We start from the raw sequence: 18,534 nt of genomic DNA, 5'->3' as shown, positions 1-18,534 counted from the left end.
TCAGCAGGCACTGGATCAAAGCTCCTGTTTCAGATCCAGCTGTCAGGAGGGATCCCTGATCTCTCGGTTGAGGAGGAGAAAGTTTTGAAGTAAAACTGTCCTTAGAGAAGGGCTGTCCTAGAAAAGCCCCGAGGAAGGAGTCTGTGTCAGGAGACAGGCACAAATCAGCTGCTAAACTTTAATTTCTGCTGGTCCATTGCGGAAATCTTTTTGGTGTTAGTGCATCTGCTCACCAGCGAGTTTTACACGTTGACCATTCTCTTGGGGAACTGAACAGCAAGGGGTCAGAAAACTGTCACCAAGACCCACTGTCCAAATAGACACCTAGGTAACAAAAAAAGAAGTCTGCAATTTTTGGTGAACACTTTCAGGTACTTCTTTTGTATCTTTTTTAATGAATCTTTAATTGAAATGATCTATGGATCAGTGTGGGTGGCATGAATAATATCTATATATTTCTTTGAAGTCCTTCTTTATTCCCAGCATTGTATTACTTAAACCTGCACACACAGTATACTTGAAAAGTGAAATATGAATATAGTAGATGGGTTTGTTAGTATCAGCCAATCTGCAACTACTGACTAGTATAAATGAGTCTAATAGTGTATAAATGTGTTTAATTCTGGAGGTTTGGGTTTGTGGTTTTGTTTTTTTTTTTTTTTCTTTTTAGCCCTTAAAGATATCCACACCTTTCTGCTACATCTTTCAGAGGTCTTAAAAAGTCTCAGATTTTTCCCTCAGAGTGCAAAACAAAAGTTTGTTAAAACTTTGCACATCAGTGTCCGTGAGGTCTGGAACGCACATATGTGTATGTTGCATCACTGTATTCCACCTTCCTTAAGATAAATAGCAACAATCACAATTGCAAGCTAATCTGCAGCATAGAGCATAGAGGGTTTGGGATTTTTACATCTTACTGTACCTTCAAAGTAAAGAAGTGTGAATTTTTATTTAGCTGTACAATGTGTCCACTTAGGTGCTGGTATGTATATTAGTAGATGGAGCAGGCAGCCATCCATTTTATGCTATACAGCAAGTAATTATGGAATTAAGATCTCTAGTGATATTTATTAGGGTCATGAGGGAGAGAACTGATGTAGAAAAATAGGCATTTTAGTGAAACAGAACATTATGAATAAAAGTTGATTTGAAAATATTAAGAAAACATTATTATTATTGAAACATTATCATATGTAACATAACATCATATGTAGTACATGTAATATAAACATTGAGGATTCAGAGTGAAACAAAATGGGAGGAAAAAAAAAACAGTAGAAGCAAACCAAAATATTGTTTTCACACTCTATCTTTTAATGAAATTTTCAATAAACGTTAGAGTAGCATTGTCACATTACCACAAGGTATTTGGATTGCAGTTCACTGCTTCCATGTGCATTAAATACAAGGCATAGAGTTGAGAAATGTATTAATTAGCTCTGTCACTAGAGTTTTCCAGGCTTTGACAAACAGCTGCTGCAGGTCACTTCTGTTCCCCTGTGCATAGTCCTGATCAATGGTTTTCAACCTTTGTCTGCAGGCCTGAGGGGTCTACTGCTGAAAAGGTCCAAACAAGAAGCCAGTTCGTATATCCAGCAAACAGTTTTATCAAATTTCTAGAGGGGAAAATGTGTGCATGCAAGGGGGTCCCAACTCAAAGACTCAAAATACATTGGCATAATAAATAAGCAAAAATAGGAAGAAGCTGAATGGCAGAAATTATAATTGTGTGATGAGCTTTGCATTTGCTTTCCTGCAAAACCCTAATAAATTTGCACAGCTGTAAATGTCTCCATAAGGAGCAGAGCCGTGAGAAAGCAGATCCTAAACGATTCAAAGATCTGTCATTTATAATGGTGCCCATTCCAAAGACATATGATCTCTGGACCCAGAAAAAAAACCTCTTGATCAACATGTTGGTTACTGCAGAAGAAATTATAGCACCTGGAGGTCAGTATGAAATCCCAATTCCCTGGATATTGAGTTGTGGGCATTACAGCGTGCTGACCTTTGTATCAAGGGCAGCCCTGTGGATGTGCAGTCCCTGTGGGCCTCTGGGGAATAAACTTCCCCACTCGCTCCTAGAAGCTTTAATCCTGTGAGTCCCAACTCCATGGGAATCCTTTCCTCCTTGCCTCCGAGATGGCCATGATAACCAAGGCAGAGCTCGCAAAGGAAGAACAGCATGAACAAGAGCAAAATTTACATGATTGCACTGAAAGGGCACAATTACAGTGAAGTATCTTTTGGTACGGAGGGCATCATACAGAAACGAAACAAGAACTACCAAGGGTATGCTAAACATTCAAATCTATTCTAACTTCCCCTAATTATAATCCATATTTTTACATATTTAAATATTTTAGTATGTACAAAGAGAACGTGTATGTATATTTACTTCTCAGGAGAAGACAATGTACCCTGCTTCCCTTTAAAGTTGTTGGCTGACCCGGAATTTAGCAGCCCTTTGGCAGCATTGCCAGAACCTGCCTTCCTCCTCATGCATGTAGATTTTGGTGCAATAACATGGAAGAGGAGGCGAAAGGAGATACGTAAAAAAGGGTTATACATATGTATGCCTTTCCAGTGCACAGCTAGGTAAACCTACACTATCCTTACACATCCTTTACACTTTTTCTGTCAGTGGAAGGTCCTGGACAATATTCTGTTCATCGTGTGCTCACATCAGTCCAGACTCATCTGTTATGATGAAGAGGCTAAAGGGAGGCTGGTCTCAGGCAGAACCACAAAGTTGTTGATCCCAATGGGGTATTTGAGGGTGATGATCAGCTCACTTTACAGCTCCTGTACCAATGCTGGGTTTTTCCCAGAAAGTCACAAAACTACTCTAGTAAGCCATTGTGGCTATGAGAAATGGGCCCCACAGTGTTACACGCAGCAGTTTGAAATTTCAGATGATGAGAAACCCTTCTGTGACTGCACATTTTCCTCTGAGAGTAACAGAAATGTCTAAGTTTAAATTTCAGCTGCCATTTCTATTATCAAAGCTTACACTGACAGCAGCCGTCTTCCTGAAAGCTACCAATTTGTGGCACTGTCATTGAGAGAGTTTCAAAGGAGAGAGCCCACTTGATAACTTCTAAATCTCCTTTGATTACTGAGATGCAAGTGAGATGCTCTGTGGGCTCGGAGAACCAGGAGACACATGCCTGTAGCCCACACGTATGGTGAAAGGATCAGAAAGAAAAGCTAAACAATAAAAGTCAGCGCAGGCGCAAGAAGCTGGCAGAAGAGGAGTGAGGCTGAGAAAGGACTGCCTTGAACTTAATTCATTTGTCATTATTGTGATATGTGTGTTGATGCTGGTCACCGCAACATTTTAGCTTATGTCTTTGTCCTTGCCCTGTTCATAGTGCTGGCAAAGTCTCTCCCTGTCAGTCCACAAGATTTCTTCAGGGTTTGATTATAAGTTTAGCTTCATAATGAGAACAACAATAACTCTCTTCTGTTTTCCCTCTGTCTTTGAGATGTATAATTTAAATATGGGTTGTCCTAGCAGGAAAACAGCTCCCAAAAGCTCAGCAGCAACCACAGTAACATACTGGCTGCATCTTCTCAAGGTTCTTTTGGATTCTCATTTTGGCTTCTTAGAAGATTAAAATGTGGAATTGATTTTCTTGAACCTCTGTAGAATGTCTGGTAATTGCTTATAAAGAGCATATTTTCATATGTAACATCAACTTTCAGCCTCCTGAAGGAGTAAGGACCAGATTATGGGGACAGTAAAGTGATCGACAATTCAATGTGCACAGTTCTGTCCACCTAACACTGTGGATTCTACCAGAACTTACCTACAATTTAACTAGATTGAAAGTTTCAGAGGGTTTTGTACCATTTACATTAGACAGTTTGAAGCTTAAATCTTCAGAATCCCTACTTCAGTATTGCTTAACCTTCAAGATGCCCACAGCTGTAGCCCAGAACAGTGTGTGCCTTTTTCACTGTGACATCACTTTATGGTTCAGAGGAATCCTGTGATTAAGGACTAAAAGGAGGTTCCAAATGTGTAACACTGGGTGTCCTGAATCAGTCCCCAAAGTATGGTGTCCTGCACTTACACTATTGAACTCTTGTCTTGTTTCTGTTACCCCAGACCTCAATGATATCCAGGTCTTTCTACATACTATCTGGATCCTTTACTGCACTGATGAGTTCCTACAGTTAGCAAATTTTACGAGTACAACCTAAGAAAATGGCTCTACCCTTTCCTTGTTGTTTGAGTCATCCCAACAGGGTTGTTATTGCTTTCTCCCCTTTCTTAAATTTAATTAGTACATGCACAGCCTTTCTCAAACTATTTCCCTCAACTTGAACTGTCTACAGCATGTCACTGAGAAGAAAATCCACACTGCGGTGGCTAGTGGCTCTTGGCCACATCTCACATTCACCCCCTCTGCAGTGATAAAACCAAGCACGGATGCTGCTTTCTGCAGAGATAACACCTTTGTATTTTCACATGCAGCGCAGTGCCGAGCCAGCAGCACTTGCCTGCTTGTCTTCAGAAAATGCCATTATTGATTTGTTCCGACGGAGTGGCTAATTGGGTCATATGGAAAGTGCTGGCTGCCTGCTGCCAGGACGGAGCGCTTTGCAGCTTCTTACCCCTTCCTCGACACCAGGCAGTCACGTTGTGGGAGCTCTGCCTTCCCATGCATGGCGACCAGGTCCCAGCTCCCACCGTAGCCAATTTGTGCCATCCTGAGACTGCAAAGCAGGCGGAGGGCTGGCCCATCCTCTTGCCTGAGGCTCATCTCTAGCTGCAGAAATCCTTAAATAGCAAAGAGTTGTTGCTGTGCCTGCTAGGGCTCACCTTTCCGTGACCTGGCAGGGAATATTGCCTGTGGGAAAGGGACAGTGTCTTTCATTGCCTCTGAGGTTTTCCCAGTTTCCAACCTGCATAACTACACTTCTCAGTGTGATTTTCCTAGACCCCTCCAAGGCAGAGCAGCACCTCTACTGTGATTTTCAAGATGTTTGGGTCTGGGTCTGCACAGAGGACCCGAGGGGTGTACGTTGCCTGGATTTTGCACACCAGATGAGTATTCGTTGCTCCAAAGCATGCCTTGCTTTCTCAATCATATTCATGCTTTTTTCTCAGTTGGCCGTTCTCTCCTCGTGTATATCCTTGTCTGGGCTCCATCAAACACCTCTCCCAGGAAAACCAAGTTTCCAGACTTTAGATGAGTAACTGCCTCTGTGCAAGTCAACGATAGAGCTGGCTGCCACCACAGTCTCTATTCAATGGTACAGTTTCTATATTGCCCTGAACTGGATCAAAACCTCAAGCTTTTATTCTCTTCTTCCCCATATTTATTTCAGAATTACTGACTCATATTATCGCATTTGACAAGGTGAAACTGTTTCTGACGGCTTTTTTTGCATGTTTTGACCAGTAAGAGATTCATAATTTTGAGGTCAGAGAGGGCCTTTAAGATCATCGTGGTTTAGCTTCTCATAACACTGAGTCAAAGACTTCAAGCACTAATTTCTGCACAGAGCCTGTAAGTTTATTTTAGCTATAATACATCATTTGTAAGACAGAAAAAAGAATGAAATGTCTCAGGTAACAGAGAGGTCACCATCTGCATCTGGACCCACATCTGTTTCCTTTGTATACAGTGGAAATTTTACTGTACAATTTCTGTGCATTACAGACCTGCTCCTAAAGCTGAAGTGATTCTGTAAAAGTGAATAAAATTATTCCATGTTGACAGAAGTGTAGCTGAAATTACTGAAAATTGCTATAAAAATGCCAGTGCATAAAGATTTTGATATAAAATTGTTTGCGACAGTGTCCTATGCTCCTAATAACCCTAACATCTATAAATCAGAGGTACCATGAAGTCATGTGTTTATTTGACAGGGTACATTAATTTCAGCCTTTTACTGCAGGAAATATACTTTATTGTCAGGAACCGTAATGCCCTTTCAAACAGTATTTACATTCTGTCTGCTTTCAGTTCCAGTCTGTGGGACACATCCTCTTTTAGTGCAACTGGATAAAATACCTTTGAATTCTGCTGATGACTCCCCAGTTCTTACTGGCAGGAGAGTGAGCCCACGTGTATACATGCATACAGCATGCAATAAATCTTAACAGCATTCTTCTTGTCAGCTTTATTTGGGCCAATATTTTTCTGATCATTAAGTAAAATAGCAGGGTTTTTTCATTATTACTACATCCACAGTTTGCCTGGGTTTTTCCCTTTTCAAACTGTATGTTTTGCTTTGCATTTCTTGAAAACTGCGTAGAACTCAATTATTTGCTAATTATTTTTAGAATTAAAATAGAACATTTCTGTAGTTATTGTCTTTGGAAGAATAGCAGCAAGGCCATTAGAAAAAGAAAAAGGTCTGTAAATCACAGCAGCAGATTTAAAGCACCTGTGTCCTCATCTTTACTTCTACATATAGAAAGACATTTGTGTTTATTTTGTTTCAGTACAATGGGGAAGAAGAAGACTCCACGTCAGATTTCTGCTGACGTGATTAGAGCAGTCACGCTGTGAACAAAGGTTTTAGGGTGCTTATTCAGTACGCAGTGGCAGGGAAATATATTTGTCCACAGCATAATGCCTAAGGTGCAGGAAACACAGGGAGCTGATGGAGGAGAGAAAGACGGAGGAGGAAAAAAAAAAAAACCCTGGCATTGAAAGAGCCGATATCAGGCATAGCGGACTTGACAACATGCGTTTGGACAAGTGCCCAGACCGTGGACTACGCGTCAGTCACAGCTTACTGGGTGCCATTTCCCAGTATCCATATCCCTCCCTGAAGCAAAATGCTGCCCAGAAATGAGCATTTCTCACTGTTTCTCCCTTTGGTAAAGAAAATGCTGACATTTAACATTTTGGACAAAATGAACAGCAGGCAGTTCCCCAGCAGCTCCTGTGCCAAGTGAGACAATGCGTGCCTGCCTGTGTCAGGGGGCTGAAATGACTCCCATTAATTATGGTCCAAAACAACAAAATTTAAAATAATGATTATTTTGTTGCTACTACCTGTAATAATATGAGACTTCCTTAATGATCAAAATATTAACGCCATATTTGGGTGAAAGGTTCTGGGTTATTTCAGGCACTCTCAGTCACTGCACTTTGAGGCAAACTTCCAAAATTTAAACTTCCATCAGAGGAGCCCATTACTTTGAGTTCTTCATATTATATTGTGCAGAGATCCCAATTACCAAAAGAAACATAAAGTAGATTGTGATTAAACTTCAAAATGCAATTTAGCAGACGGTATTAGCCTGAACTCTGAACAATGAACACTTATGAAACACTTTCACTGCCTATTTAAGCCCATTGAATTGATAACAAGCTAAATTAACTTTGGCAGTCCATCTTTTTGCCAAGTTCTCCCACTTAGACTAATTTTAAGAGTCAACCCTTGGAATAATGAATCTATGTTTTATTATGGACAGTGTGTTGCCCAGTGTGGGAAAAAATCTTAGGCCAGCAAGGCAGAAGCCATTAGAAATAATGTGCCTTGCTCCTCCGCAGCCAGAGTTCAAACGCTTAAAATGTACTGGATTAATCTGAGAAAGAGCACTGCTGAACTGCTGTTTCTCTCCTTGAGGGATGACGTTTGGCAAAGCATCCAGTGCTTGTGCACAGACCAGCAGTTAGTGGCTGTGATGATGTTTGTCTGGAGAAGTTTTAGTTCACCTTTATTCAAAATTAAAGAAAATACTAGGGCAGGCTGGTTCCAGGGGAGTTTTTGCTGTTAACAACCTATGCCGAGCAGCTGTCGTTTCTGGCCAGCCTTAGCCTTAGCCATTCTGTGTTTTAAGGGCCAGATTCTGGTATTTTTATCTAGCTAGGTACTCACAGGTGCAGTGTTTTTTTTGTTTAGAACAAGTACTGCAGGTTTTTTCCAAATACCCTGTGATTTTCAAGGGGAAAAAATGTGTTTCTTAGGTCCACCAGGAGGTCGAGTTCTGTGCCTAGCCATATAGGTGTAACTTCAAACTTCAGTGGCCTTCACTCTGACAGATGACAGCACAGTTGGGAACTCCCTTGGGATCTGTGGACATCCAAGTTGAGGGCATAATTTCATCTACCCAAGAGCTGGGCAACAGACCTATGCTGTTTCTTAACTGGGAGACTATTGTGTTTAACCTGTTTTGCCCATGTTGCCTTTCTGCATGCATGTGTTAGTGATTTGGGTTTTAATAAACGGGATCCCTGTAAAGACTGGGTCATCAAGAAAAAGAAAAAACATCCAGATGGAATAACATGGTAAATGCGAGCGGCACCTTCTAATTATTATGTTTTACGACTCCCTTTGTGCCAGACTGTTTCTAGCTTTTGCACAGATGAATGGCAAGAAAAAAGGACTGGGAGGGGTAGATAAGGGCTGAAAAACTGAACAAAAATCAGTCTACTAATCTAGCCTGATGTCTGGTTGTTTCTACTGAAGTGGAATGACGGACCGGGTGGCATAGGGCAGAGAGTGGGGATGACCCATCTCAAATAATCAGGTTTAGATTTTCTCTTTCCTGTTTTCATACCCTCTCTGAGGAATTTGCAGATCTTAAATTATGAACATGTGTTGCAACCTTAAGGTAGAACTTCACACGCTTTACATCAGTATTGCACATGCTGTAGTCTGCTAATAAGATGCACTTGGAACATAGCTCAGCACAAGTCCTCTCTGTGCCTTAGCTGTGATCCTAGTGCTGTGGTGTAGTACTGCTCCAGGTTTTCCTCTGATTTCTCATTACACTGAGCAGTAGCAACTCTGCTTTACAGAAGCAATTCTTCAAAGCAGGTTAGAGAGATTCTTAAGTGTGCACAATTAAAATTGACAGCTGCACACCAGCCCTCTTTTATTCCTAGCAGAGTAAGTGATATTAATCTTCGCCTTCTCATATTAAGGAAGCAAGGGGATTTTCCTGATGTGATTTGGTGATTTTTCTTCTCATGCTAAAGTGCAGAAAGATAAATCCACTGATTTTATTGGTGTTACAAGGATTTACATTTATTTGTGAAAGAGGAGAACCAAGATCATAAATGATCTGTTCTGGTAATAAGAACCCAGGATTCGTTTCTCCGGTTCGTGGTTATTTATTTCTCTCTCATTTTAGCTCAGATTTTTCGAGGCTTTTCAGAAAGACTGAATTCAGCATATCTGAGAGTTGTCAGCTCGACAGCTCTGCAGACTGTAGTCTCCTGTTTACTTTACACACAAAGCAGGTGCCACCCAGGCAGTAATGCAAGCTCGCTGTATTTCAGCAGCATTGCAATCTGCTTGCTTCTCCACTTATGCAGAGGTAGGATATAAACAGTTCAGTTTTCACGACCATTTACTTCTTGGCTTCTTTGCAGAGGAAGGGTGCCAGTTACTAGACACAAACTGTTGCTGAGAAAGGATGCCAGTTGCTACCACGCATGGTAATTTTATGAAATCCATAGCTGTCTGCAAGGAGGAACATAAACATCCACAATTTCTTCACAGAGTAAACAGTCCTCTTGTAACTTTGTGTATCACATGGCTGAACTCGGTTTACTATACATGAAAAGCTCCTCAGACTCCTATTATGGTTTTCATATCCAAAATCTACTGTCATCTACTAAAGGACTAATTGCTGCTCTATTGAGTTGCATTTCTCGAGGAAGCCCCATTTCATAGTGTCAGTGATTTACGAATGGCTAAAGCAGAGATATTTCTGTTGCCGGCATCCTTGTCTGCTGCTGATGCTTCCTCTGGTGGGCAGTGAGCTGTGGTAAAGCTGAGTCCCACCTGTATGACCAAGTGTGTGCAGACTTCTCTGGGGGTGGGGGTGGGGGTGGTCAGGACAAGCCTCCACTGCCCTGAGTGTGCACCAGGTAATGCCCTGACCAGCTCATTCCTGGAAAGTGACCACAGAACCTGGATATCCCATTAGTGTCTCAAAATTGATCTTCAAAGAAACAGAGGGACACACAAGTTTGGTGGGGAGCAGAGAAGATATATAGGGTTGAAGCTTCTCATTGCACTGTGGACTGAGTAAAGGGCAGTTTGCATTTGTACTCTGTCACCAGAGACAGGAGATACCCTGTCCACCTCATAAAATAACTTAACTTTATCCTGCGGTATCCTTCATCCTTGCTTGCTGGCTCTGGAGTGACAGTTGCAAGGGGGGAGGGCTCCAGAGCCAATTTCCCTTTCTTGCCTCCCCACCTGCTTGAGAGAGGAAGCTTCCTGCTATCAAAGGCTTTGCACATCTTCTTTCCAACAACAGCCGTGGCCAGGGAGTCAGGGAACAAATGTTACAAGGCAGGGTCATGACCTAGGGAGTGACTGAAGCATCAGGAGAACCCATTTGAACTGGTCACCACCTGAAAGGCAGGCCCTGGAATCCTCTTTCTAAATTTGTTTGCACGGGATGGAAAAATTTATATTTCCATGGGGAAGGAATAAAGTGAATCCACGCTGATGACAGGTATTTGTCTTGTTTTGCCAACAGCAAGTCCAAAGCGACGTTTGCACTAATCCCCATTTGAGCCTGAAACAATTAGCCGATCTATGCTTTTCAGAGGCAGAACGCAGTGTGGAGCCTTTGTATTTATTTGTGTCAGCAAACAAGAATGTGAGTCCATGCACAAACACACTTGAGATGTCACCCAGATTATGCTCTGTTTTCAATCTGGTTGCTGTTTTGCTGATGCTACAACTGGCCTTGATGCCAGCAGCATGCAAGGGGACGACACTGGGTCCGTCCTCCTCCATGTATTAATTACTGGTACAGCGTTGGCAGATCACCTCTTTTTAGGGCCCAGATCAGAGCAGAGGTGAGCAAAATTTTGGTTTATGCTCTAAAGGAGCTGAGGTCTGTCCTGGGCTGTCAACCCTCTCTTTGTATGCACAAAGTTTCTATTGCTGAATCGTTTTACTTTATAAATTATGAAAACTGAATCAATAAATATTGATATAATGTGTATTGCCTTAGCAACATGGCACTTGATACAAAAATTAAAAACAAATTATATAAACCACCCACGGTGGGGAGCTTTACTGGAGATAAACCTGCTACTGTTGCTGCCAGAAGAACAAATCAACTGGAATCAGAACAAAAGTAAATAGTCTGAAGTTAAACAACATAAACCAAATGCATCTTTCCCCAGACAGGTCTGTGCCGATCTTCAGGTGCTCTGTGCTGGAAATGAGACTGCTGTGTCCCATGAGGGTGGCTTACCAGGGCTGGCATCAGTTGCTTGCCAAAACTCGGTTTATTCCCTAACACTGCTTTTGGGATCAGTCTATACAACCAGATTCTTTTGAAGAGTCTATTTCTCATAGAGATTTTTCTCCCACCTTATAAATTTGCAGGACAAGTCTGAAAACACATGGTGATGAACCAAATCATTGTCCGAGTGCAATGTGCATGTTGTCCCCATTGGATGATTTACCAGGTTATATTTCATCGGTTTTAATTAATGTTAACTCATCACATACTTGGTACAAGTGTGATTTCTGGGAAGCAGCTGGGTCCACATTTCCTGGAGTTTAGTCTCCAGAAAAGTGTTGCTAAGTCTTGGTACCACACAGAGAGGTTAGTAAACAGAGAATTGGTGCAAGTTTGGCTTTTGACTCTAGCTTAGTGCAATAATTTGCTTAACAACTTGAATATTCGTCAAATCAACTGAGTTACACAGTCTGTTTTCATACACTGCATAGTTTCTAATGAATCTGAGTGCACAACCTTTCTGCATAAATGAACTTGAGATGTCACCTCAGATTGCATCGCGCTTTTAACATGAAACAATTGTTTATGTTGGTTTAGTGCTATAACCAATATCATGCCATTAAGATTACTTGGTACTAAGTTGTATGCACATTGCATTAAAAAAAAGGACTTTTTTATGGCTGAATGCCTTACTTGTGCATACTGTGCCTTCCACATTAGCTTCTCCCCCGAATCTTACACGATTTCCAAAGATGCACCTTAAAGGGTGCTACTTTTTGACAGGGCCAGAACCATAACTCAATTATAGAGCAATCTCTGTCCTGTGAAGATCAGTGCTAAACTGTGCCTAGAAATTGTATGTAATACATTCACATGCAGAGGGTGCAGGTTTGGACATGCATAATTTAATTTATTAAAGTCAGAATATATTTTAGGCCACATGCCCTCTGAAGCAGGAAACAAGTAATTTGATTTTAAATTAATTTGCTAGAAACACAGAACAGCATTTGAAAGGACTGGTACAAACCTGACAGTCTGAAAGTATTTGTACAGAGAGCAATTTGCTTAACCAACTGCTTCCTTTGTGTCATCTGTACTTTTAGATAGTTATATTTGGAATAAAGTGTTTTTCTGCTCCTGGTACCTCTTGAGGGACTTCCTGCGGTGATGTGGCTTTAGAACTGAGGCAGGTAGGCTGTGGCTCCCTGGGGAAGGGAAACTCGCTTAATACACGAATAACATTGAATGTCAGTCAAGCCAAGGGAAAAAAAAAAAAAAGGTGGACAAGTGAAAGATAAATAGGTTTAAATAATTACTGGTGAAATCCTGTTATGCTTGTAATTTTTTTCTCAGCATGGAAGTCCTTCTGTAAGCAATTCAGCACAACCTTTTGAAACCGGCTAGAGTTTTATTAATATTTTAGTAGCAGCATTAGTAATGGCATGAACGATGGTAGTGCTGTGATGAGCTAGGGAGTTTTCAGAGAAATCCCTGGCTTAGGTGAATCAATAAAGCCACACTGATTTACACCAGCAGAGAACCTGGGCCTCCAGATGTAGGGACCAACCCTGCAAACATACTCTCCTCTTCCATTAGTCCTGGGAGTACTTCTAGAGAGCTCAGCAGTAATAATCATCACCCCAGGAAGAAGTGGCTGGATTTAATGGCACCACTCATACTAGCAAGCGCTGAGTCTAGTCAGATGTGTTTGCAGAAAAAAAAATTATTGCTCTGATTCCAGAGTCCATCCCTTTTTAGAGAAGTGCTTAAGGATGTGCTCTCCTTTCAACCTGCAGTTGAGTCCCGTTGGCATCAGTGGGAGCAAAGTAGTCTTAAGTGTTTTGCTGAATAGGAGCCACATACATTTACGTGTTTACCAGCAGGTTTTCCACATCTACTTTTAGATACCTTTTCTCTCTTCCAGTGAACTTTGCATTTTCCTCCCCTTCAGTGTGTATCTTGTCTCCTCTGGCTGAGTGTTTTTTCCACACTGTTTCAAGCAGACTTGTAGCACAGTGTTGGGTATTGTGCTCCTGCCTTTCTCCACCTGTAACACTGAGTATCTCTGCCTGATCGCACAACTTCAGAGTATGCCCCTCAGTTATTCGTCTGAACTGCCTCAAAACCAGACTCAAAATGGACACTGCAAGGGAATTTCTTCCCACCCCAGCAACAACAACTCAGAAAAAAAATTGGCCTACTTGCATTTCCATTTTCTACAGTCAGATATCTTGACATATCCAGTCTCTAAAGCTCAAAAGTTATGGCATAAGCTTGTGTTATCCTGTTTCTTGCCATTTTCCTTAAGATGTCGTCTCCTGACAAGTATAGTCCAGGCTATTTTCTCTTCTAGCTGGGCAGTTTTCCTTAAGAAATAAGCATGCTATCAAAGAAAAAGAAAATAAACCCATCTAGGATTATTTCCAGCAGGAAAAACAGCTGCAGCTGAGAGGGCAGCGATGCCAAAGCCCAGGCGTCCGGAGTCAGAACTGTGAGATTTGTGAAGAGTTAAGTGAGTTGCACGTGGATAAGCAGTTGAAGGCTGAGCCATCACCTCCAGTAGGGCAAAAAGAGGTAACAGAAACAACTTTCCTACCTGATACTGCATGCGGTTCATTGCACCAGCTCCGTAGTGCATGTCACTGATTTATGGGGGGTTTATGGCTTGTAAAAATACATGTTTGTCAAGTGGTAGGAAAGCGACAGCACATAGCAGGTATTACAGTCTTAGTAAAGAAGAGAGAGGATTTTGTTGTTATAAAAATAATTGGAAAGCTAGGGAAATGTGCATTACAAATTAAGATGGGATTGCAAGAGGCTTTGGAAAAAAACCCACAAAACCATCTATAATGTTACTGTCTTATTTTAGGAGCAAGTATGTGTATGTTTTCATACTGAAAAGTAGCTCTGGGAATGGCATCTGCTGACTTGGCAGATCTGTACCTTGAGTTCACTGGAGGGCATCTGCTATCTGTCACAGATTACCATTTCTTTTCCTGTTAGCACACAGACCCAAGAAAGGGGCCACAATTCAAGTAGCTGACATGAAGATACTAATTAAATAGTAAGCCTTGGTATCATTCAGTTGATGTTGGCCAAAGTGCAGCTCACTAAATGTTTCTTGATGTGTACACATTGACTTTTCTTTTCAATTTGTAGGATTATGTTGTCCTTATAAACATGAATACCAAAAATACATGTATTTGTACTGTACACTGAGTGACTCCAGGCTTTAAATCCCTGTGTCCTACTTGCTGACTTGTTGGATTATTTTCCCATTCGGATTTAGCATTTTATTGACATAACATTGCCTTTATTATTAGAGAGTGATAGATCCTTGTCTTTGAAATCAGGAACTGGAGGTTTTGGATGATGTCCTGCGAGTTTGGGGAACTCCATAGCCCCTTGAGATTGGAACCAGTGATGGATTTGGGGAACTGAATTATTGAAAGGGAAAGGATGACATAGTATCTATATGCATCACATCTCTCCCAATTCTGCTATAAAACTGCTGGCAAGTTTGTGCCCGAAAGGAGAAATCTCATGGAGAAATCTTGACAAGATAACAGGAAACAGATCCATCACAGAGCCAGAGCTCATCTTCTCCAGGCCTGCTGATTCATGTTGTCTGTGGGGTGGAATTTTCTGAACTAAATGTAGACATCTGCATTTGAACTTGTCATCTGAGGCCCCTTTATAGTCAATGAGGATCTGGGGCCAATGTAGTTAGGTAAATGTGTCTCATCTCCAGCCGAAATCAACATTTAAATTAAGTCAGATGAATCATCTTCTGAAAATGCCTGTTTCTCTCCATTGACTGTAAAGGGAGCCCAGGGTAACTAGATGAGTTGTACACTTAGGTGAGCTAAATTCCACTCACAGTAACCAGAAATCCTCTAGCCATGAAACATTTCTTTAAGGAGCAATCCTCCTTACCAGAATACTTCTTTTTATATTGAACTTCGTCCTCAGAAAGAAAAGGTCCTGAACTTTAGAGGAAGGAGACTCGAATATTTGATATCCCAGTCTCAGGAAAAAATGTGTATATATATGTATTTACCAAAGAAACCCAAAACTTTAAAATAATGAGATGAAGCTTTATAACTAGGAGGAATTAGAAGACCATTTCAGGAATTTTTCTCTCAGGGATTAGGTATCCTTCATGCTTAAATGTCTTTTGACACCCTGTGACCCTAACATGGAGGCTGGAAAAGTGTGTCCTTTTTTAGTGCTATAATGAAATGTCATGATAAATCAGGAACATTCTAGCCTTGATATATTCAGTAACATCGTGATAAAGAAATAATCCCCATTTCCTCCCTCAACTTTCAAAGGGTCCTGGGACACAAATGTCACCTTTCCATAGTAGAGTATAATTGATTCTATTTGCGGCTGCTTAGAAAGAGGTGGAGGAATATGGCAATAATCCAGGGATGACTTGAAATCAAACGGAAGTTCACATGAGGCTATGAATGCCAACATGAAAGAACAAAGCCCAAAGGATGCTATTTTTGAGGGCCAGATCTTGCGTGGACATTACATACTTACAGTCCTCCTATTCAGAAGTTATCTTTGTGCCGGCACACAAGCACATGCTAATCATCTTTTTGATGAATGTCCCAAGAACTTGCGACTAGCCAAATAAAGCCAGCAACTGTGAGGAAGTAACAGATTTGGTATGCCCAAGAGGCAGGGCTTTGAGTGATTCTGTCAGTAACAGGAAGCATTGAATGTGTTCTGAATAAAACACTGTTGATGTCAGTAAAGTATACATCATATCATTAAAAATTCATCCTACATAAATCATCAGAAAGACACCATAGAAATAAAATCACTGATGTCACAGGTAGATAGATCTCAGAGAACAAACTGGTTGATTTCTCTGCCAAAACACTGCCCCGTACAATATTTTGTACAACTTTGTGGAATCTACCTTTACCTGTATTGGGCAACTTAGATTTCTTCATTTACCAAAGGGAACAATTCACTTGCTTAGAAAAAAACTCATGGCTGGGTATATTACCTTAATAACCAGCCCCTTTTTTTTCCTTTTTTCCCTTTCAAAGTGCTATTTCATTACTCTCTTTTACCAATTTTATCCATAATTTTCTTTTTATGAATGAATATTGCTTAATTTAATAGATTGTTGTTTGCTTCCTTTTGTCTTTGGCATACCCCCTGAAATCACACGCCATGGTTCTTTCATTGTTTCTTGTAAATTAGTGTCTCTGTGCCCTTTATCTGACTTTTTTTACCTCTTTCTTTGTAATTCTCTCAATTGTTCCTTTTTGGAGTTGTTTTCTCAAGGAGTAAGCACAATCTTCCAAATACGACTTCCATAGAACCGTAAAGAGAGGAAATAGTATCTCATTATCTAGATATGATGCTTTCATATAGGTTTTCTGCATTGTTATGTCCTACTACAAAATCACGTCTACTTTTTTAATATTACTCCAGGTTTCCAGGATTTCCATTGAAATTTTCGTGGAATTCTCTCATTTGTACTGTTTTGAGTCAAGTCCCATTTTGCTATATTCTCTCCATGTTTCACTTCTCTTTTCCTTTCTACTTCCTCGGTTTCAATACTCTCCCCAATTTAATGTTATCAGCTAACACGAGGATTATATTGGTCAGTACCGTTTCTATATCTTTAGTGAAGATAATGTTGACTTTAATCCCTACAGATCTCCTCCTCTGAAAACAAAATTTGTGTTATATTTGGGTCCTTAGGATGGCTTTTCTCCACACAGCAATGGGTGAATCCAGGCCAATTACAACTGATTTTAAAAGTAGACTTTTCTATAATAGACATCCAGATATTTTCTTAAGGTTTATGTATCCTATGTCAATTTGATAGATTAAGGCTATGGTCTTCAGAGGTGAGAGACAGAGGAAGGGAGATAAGAGAGTTAAGCCTTGAGCAAACATCAACTTTCAATGAGATTTCAGCATCTCACTGCTAAAAGCTTTTTGAAAAGCCCATTCAGATCAATTTCCCACTATTACAGACACAGGCGGTGGGTGTGGAAGCCCTGTGCGGGTACTTAAAACAGCCACTCCACCCAGAAACACATTAAAAACTACCCTCTGCAGCATGAATTTATGCACTAGTGGGAGGTCTCCTAAAGGGGCTTCTGATGGATCCCATTGTCTCTGCCTGGTACACCTCCTCCACTCACTTATTCCAAGAAAGAAAGAAAAAGGAGATTCTATATTTGCCCTTTTTGCCTTCTTTTGACCACTTTGCACCCTGTTTGTGCGCAGTACCCTTAGCACATAGGAGAACCACCTCACTGCCTTTATGTCTCTATGACATTTCACTCCAAGAAAGCACTCTCCTTTTCTCCTCTGAGTCTTTATTTACTTTAATCACAGGCTACAGCAAGTGTTTAGCGATCTGTGATTCCCATGATTAGTCCCTTTTCCTCTTCTCTAAGCTCAGTATTGTGTTTACTTATTGCTGCTCTCCTGGGCTGTTTCCAGTTTTCCATGAACATTCACTATTGATTGCTAATGGTGTGTTAACTTGGTGTATTGGATCCCTTTATACCCTACAATGTGTCTTGCCTGGATCTGCTGAATTGCATATATTTCAGGCTTTCTAGATATTTCGCTACTCATATTTGTATTAATTCTAACAGGCTTTCCCCCCTCTTTTTATTGATCCCCTTGTTGGATTCTTTTAAAAAAAGTTTATTTTCTTAGACAACTGAATTTTGATTAGTTCTCTCTCTCATCAATTGTTATTATGTCTCTAGCTCTTTTCTTTCCATTACTGAATTCGTGAAAACCTCCTTATTCCCTTTAACCTTTCTGGCAAAGAATAACCTTTGCTCCTTTCCTACAAGCTTTCCTAATCTTTCCCTCCTCTCTCATACGTATGGTTCCTTCTTTTTCTAGTCCCAGTTCAGACTCTCAAACCTTTGTCTAGTGTTTTCTGAATCCATGTTTGCTGCCTCTTCTTTTTTGAAGACTTTTTGGAAGAAATCCTGTCTGTTTTGTCTTGCATGTTCCCCATCTCCTGACACTGATGGATTCTAATATTTTCTGAAAACTCCTCCTCATAAATAACTCTCGAGAATTCTTGATTCTTTAAGATGTTTTCCTTGTAGTCTATTATAATTGCACCGTACTGTGTTCTGTGAATTTCCTAACCTATCTCTGCTAAATCCAGCTCTATCACTGGCAATGCTATCAAGCCGATGGTGTTCTCACAGTTTTCTTTGATTTCTGTCTATTGGTAAGAATTATATCCAACAAGGCTTCGTTTCTTATTAGAACCCCTATTTTCTACATCCTACAGCTGTATATGATTTAGGACTATTTCAGTGATCTGTGTTTTG

The 18,534-nt window shown here is 40.7% G+C and overlaps 1 protein-coding gene across 1 annotated transcript in view; it reads left to right on the top strand.

The window, feature by feature from the left end:
- LOC104168956 (sodium channel protein type 5 subunit alpha-like) overlaps window positions 1–18,534 on the top strand; it is a gene marked incomplete at its 5' end in the record, with an annotated part of 137,117 nt that overhangs the window by 68,114 nt on the left and 50,469 nt on the right. The window lies entirely within an intron of this gene.

This window comes from Cariama cristata, unplaced genomic scaffold (assembly GCF_000690535.1).
Source record: "Cariama cristata isolate BGI_N322 unplaced genomic scaffold, ASM69053v1 scaffold591, whole genome shotgun sequence".
Lineage (NCBI taxonomy): Eukaryota > Metazoa > Chordata > Aves > Cariamiformes > Cariamidae > Cariama > Cariama cristata.
The sequence above is the reverse complement of the archived record's forward strand: the minus strand, read 5'-3'. Positions and strand labels throughout refer to the sequence as shown.